The sequence below is a fragment of the Erinaceus europaeus genome, chromosome 11, assembly GCF_950295315.1.
Source record: "Erinaceus europaeus chromosome 11, mEriEur2.1, whole genome shotgun sequence".
NCBI lineage: Eukaryota > Metazoa > Chordata > Mammalia > Eulipotyphla > Erinaceidae > Erinaceus > Erinaceus europaeus.
Window position 1 is genome coordinate 56,825,142 of NC_080172.1, and position 4,933 is coordinate 56,830,074.

General features: G+C 43.2%; 1 pseudogene; it reads left to right on the plus strand.

Annotated features, from left to right (window-relative positions):
- The first annotated feature begins 1,210 nt into the window (after positions 1-1,210).
- Positions 1,211-4,577, plus strand: LOC132541459 (microtubule-associated proteins 1A/1B light chain 3B-like; annotated as a pseudogene).
- Positions 4,578-4,933: the final 356 nt, after the last annotated feature.

Sequence of the window (4,933 nt, forward strand, 5' to 3'; positions counted from 1 at the left end):
GGAAGCAGATTTGTATGTGTTTCTTTCACAGGAATCCCCAGAAATGCATTTGGACCCCTGTCCTCTGACATCGCCCGCAAGATGGCCTGACTATAGCGCCCCCCCCCAAAAAAAAACATGTTGTGACCTGACACTATCTGGAGAACCTGATTCACAGTCTCCAAGGACAGAACTTTCCTACTGCCTTTCTCTAGACCATCACTGTCTGTCCTTCCTGCTTCTGCTTCACCTGTTACCTTTTGGCAGTTTCAGCTCACTCTCTACAGAAAAGCAAAATTCCAGTGGCTGTCCTCCCCCATTGAGATAGATGTGCGGCATTTCTTACCCTGGTTGTTGACATTGGACTGAGGCTTCTATGGGACTTGCTGGTGGAGCTCTTGGACACTCCTTTGCGCTGTTGGGCTTCTCAAGGACTGAATGCAGCAGTCTCTGGACTTTGCATCCAGATGTCTTGGGACTCTAAAGTGCCGAATAGCCCCTTCACCTGGAAGGCCACAAACCTCTTTGTCTGACAGGCCACATGCCCCCTTGATGCAGGCCCTGCCCCTCAGAAACAGGATACTCCCCCTAATCATCAGGTCCTGCTCCTTGGAGGCAGGAAATGCCCCCTTACTGCCAGGCTCTGCCCCTCAGAGGCAGGAAACATCCCCTCAGTTAGGCCCTGTCCTTTGTTGGCAGGAGAAACCCCTTCGCCATTAGGCCCCACCCTCTCTGCCCATCAGATAGCCCCCTCAGCCCAGCAGGCCTGCCCTTTGACATCACAATGGCTCTTGCTGCTCTCCTACTTGTCCCTCCCTGTCTTGTTCCAGTTCTTTTGAAAACACCTGCATGATATCATTTAGGTTTCTGCCCAAAATTTTTCTGTTCATCTCTACACTGCTATTCCTCTGTCAGAGATAGTCTTTCACAGACATTGACCCATTTAAATATGACAATTAGATAAGAAGATAGGGAAGATGAAGGGAATTTGTGGGGAAGTGGTGAAACCTGGCGGAGCTTAACCTGACAGATGAGTCCCTCCAGGTAAGTCTTTCTCTATACAGAGGGGTTGAGCAAAAGGAGAGACACATAAATCTCACAAGGTTGGCAGCCATGTGAGTCTTCCCTGCCCCACAAAAATACATCTTCCCGCCAGGAGGACAGCTTTGCTAAACCTGCTTCACCCTAAATTTCCTGATTCTATGGCCATTAGATAAAACGAAAGGGGGATATGTTGGGAAATTTTTCAGATGTGGTCAAGTTTGGCAGGGCCCACAAACCACCCTATTTCCATGCTAGTATGGCCCGCCCTTTTATCTACATACCAATCTTCTGTTTTGTCTTATAAATGACTATACATCTCCCTCCTAAGTCTCCATAGGGTATTGCTAATTCCCACCAACAGAATCCTTGACAACGGTTGCTAGGGAAGCCCCTACCTTTTATAGCCCCTCCCACTTATGGTATTATAAGAGCCACTTCCATTTCTAGTTTCTCATTCTTCTGTATCCCAACCTAGAGGAGGTCAGGAGTGCAGACCAGGAGGCAGACACTGGCCATTGCGGTTGGCTCCATATGGCTTAACCTGCTGCACTCATGCGTGACTCACTTAACATAATTCCTTCTAGCTCCATACAAGATGGGGTTATTCTTCTTAATAGCTGCATAGTATTCCATTGTATAAATATACCACAGCTTTCTCAGCCATTCATCTATTTTTGGGCATCTGGGTTGCTTTCAGGTTTTAGCTATTACAAATTATGCTGCTATGGACATAGTTTACACTGAAATTTTTGGTTGGGCATTATGGAGTCCTTAAGATATATCCCTAGGAGAAAAATTACTGGGTCATATGGGAGGTCTATTTCTATCCTTGTCATGGTTCTCCAGACTGCTCTCCACAGAGGCTAGACCAATTTACATTACTACCAGCAGTGCAGAAGGGTTCCTCTGTCCCCACAACCTCTCCAGAACTTGTTGCTGCTGTCCTTCTGATGTATGCCATTCTCACAGGGGTGAGGTGGTATCTCATTGTTTCTTTATTTGCATTTCTCTGACAATCAGTTGCCGGGATAGCCTGAGGGTGATTCTTCCAGAGCTAGTGCTCTCTGGGTTGGAGAGAACTCAACTGGAGCCGATCTAGGCTGCTGCGTGGGAGAGGGATCAGGAACTCGTGCCGCACTAACTTCTCAGGAGATACACTCTGGAACTCTCGGAGCCAGAAAGCAATTTCCAAGTGTCTTTAATCAGAAGACCAGCTGTTTTTATACTCTCCAAGTAGGGTGGAAACAGGATGTGACATAGAGAGGGTGGAGCAAAAAGTGACTGGTGGAAGATCAGGGTGTGACAAGGAGAGGATCAGGGTGTGATGAGGAGAGGGGGTGGAGCAGGTGAGAATTCTACCACTAAACCACCAATGCCCTGGAGGTAGTGTGGTGCTTTATGTAAATGTAAACGTGATTTATGTAAATAGACCAAAGCTTTGAATGGGATCAAATCTATCCCTATATAAGCATATGGTTAAGCAGAAGCCAGGGGGAGCTGGCATACTATCCAACAACATTACCACCAGCAGTGCAGAAGGGTTCTCTAGACTGTTCTTCACAGAGGTTGGACCAATTTACATCCCCACCAGCAGTGCAGGAGGATTCCTTTGACACCACACCCTCTCCAGCATTTGCTGCTGTTACCTTTTCTGATGTATGACATTCTCACAGGAGTGAAGTGGTATCTCATGGTTGTCTTTATTTGCATTTCTCTGACAATCAGAGACTTGGAGCATTTTTTCATGTGTTTCTCAGCCTTTTGGATCTCTTCCGTGGTGAATATTCTGTCCATGTCCTCTCCCCATTTTAGGACGGAGTTATTTGTTTTCTTGTGGTTGAGGTTGGCAAGCTCTTTATATATTTTGGTTATTAGCCTCTTGTCTGATTTATGGCATGTAAAGATCCTCTCCCATTCTGTGAAGGGTCTCTTGGTTTGGGTAGTGTTTTCTTTTGCTGTGAAGAAGTTTTTTAATTTGATGTAGTCCCATAGGTTTATACTTGCCTTAGTATTCTTTGTGATTGGATTAATTTCATTGAAGATGTCTTTAAAATTTATGCTGAAAAGAGTTATGCCAATATTTTCCTCGAAATGTCTGATAGTTTATGGTCTAACATCAAAGTCCTTGATCCACTTGGAATTTACTTTTATATTTGGTGAAATATAGTGGTTCAGTTTCATTCTTCTGCATGTTTCAATCCATTTTTTTCCAACACCATTTGTTGGAAAAAACCATATGCTTTCCCCATTTAATAGTCTGGGCACCTTTGTTGAAGATTAGATGTCCATAGTTATGGGGGCTTACTTAAAGGTTCTCAGTTCTATTCCACTGGTCAGTGTGTCTATTCATGTTCCAGTACCACAGTTTGGTAACAAAACATTTTTAAATAAATCTCAAAACCTAAATATTGAACAGGACCCACAATATATGACATATGTACATAGATCCATGTTATGGGGAAAAAAGCAAAAGTGCACAATGATTTGCAGTGAATCAGTAAATGAAGTAAGCAAGTAGAAAGACCTCAAGAGACACCATAAAGTACCTAATGAAAAAATTTCTACTTAGACCTAGAAACCCTCCTCATCTACCTCCTATTACACATCCCTCAATCACTCCAAAGCTAACCTTGTCAGACAAAGTAGGAACTAGAAAAGCTGAATGATGGCAAGACTGGCATACTTTAATGATGACTCTTTAGTCACTACCAGGCCGCCCCACACACTACCAGGCCCTACTCAGGGAGGCCTGGGATTCCTACAGAAACATGATGGGCCTAGACCTCTAATGGATCCCTCTCACCACTGTCACTGGTCACTTTTACCAGGAACAACATAATGGATCCCTTTGTGGGTCCCTATAGGACTTTGTCCTCAATGTGATCAACAATGGTAGGGAAAGTTCCAGTCTCCAAAGGGAGGTTGGGCAACATACTCTACCACATGAAGAAATGGGTCCTGAAATTAGTGAATCCTGGAATTTTCCTAGCCTTGACCACAGAATGCGAACTCAGACCTAGAGGAATGCAGAGGATACATAGACTCCTGTGTGAAATATGGGCCACAGATCAAATTGATGGGGTTTACAATTTACAATATGTATACTTTTCCTATTTTGGGAAGATGCTGTCTTCCCCTATCTAGCTTTATGGTCCTTTTCCAACTATGACCCAGACAATAACTTGGGTTCACCTGTATATTAGATATCAGGCTCAGGCAAAATCTACTAAAGGCTGAGTTCTGTCGCAGTTGCCATCTGGAGCTTTCACATCATCTTCCCACCTCACCATTGGAGAAGACCTTCAAGCAGCATTGCACCTTTGAACAAAGAGTAGAGGATGTTAGACTTATTCGAGAGCAGCATCCCACCAAAATCCCGGGGGTTCCTGCAGCTCAATGCCAATCAAGCTTTCTTTCTGTTAGTCAATGGACACAGCATGGTGAGTGTGTCCACACCAATTTCTGAAGTGTATGAAAGTGAGAAGGATGAATATGAATTCCTGCATATGTTATATGGCTCTCAGAAGACATTTGGAAAGAAGTTATCAGTGTAACACTAGAAAAATACACCTGTGCTATAATTTAAAAAACCTTTACCAAGGGGGAAAAAGAGATGTTGCCAACTGACAATGATCAGTTCATCTAACCACAAATCATCAAAACAGTAGTGTTCCTGCCTGGGAATTTAGGAAGTTGTTTTGTAATTTAAGCAGGAAAAAAAAAAAGAGTTCTAACGAGCATATTAAGCTTTGGAAAACTATATTATTTAACCTAGGTTGTCTTGCTTTCAAATTTAGAAGTTGAAAAATAAAATACTTTGCATTCTATGTTGCCAAAAAAAAAAAAAAACTAGTAAAAACATTGATCCTTTGGAATATACCTAAAATAGAACTACTAGCTTTTCCTAAAA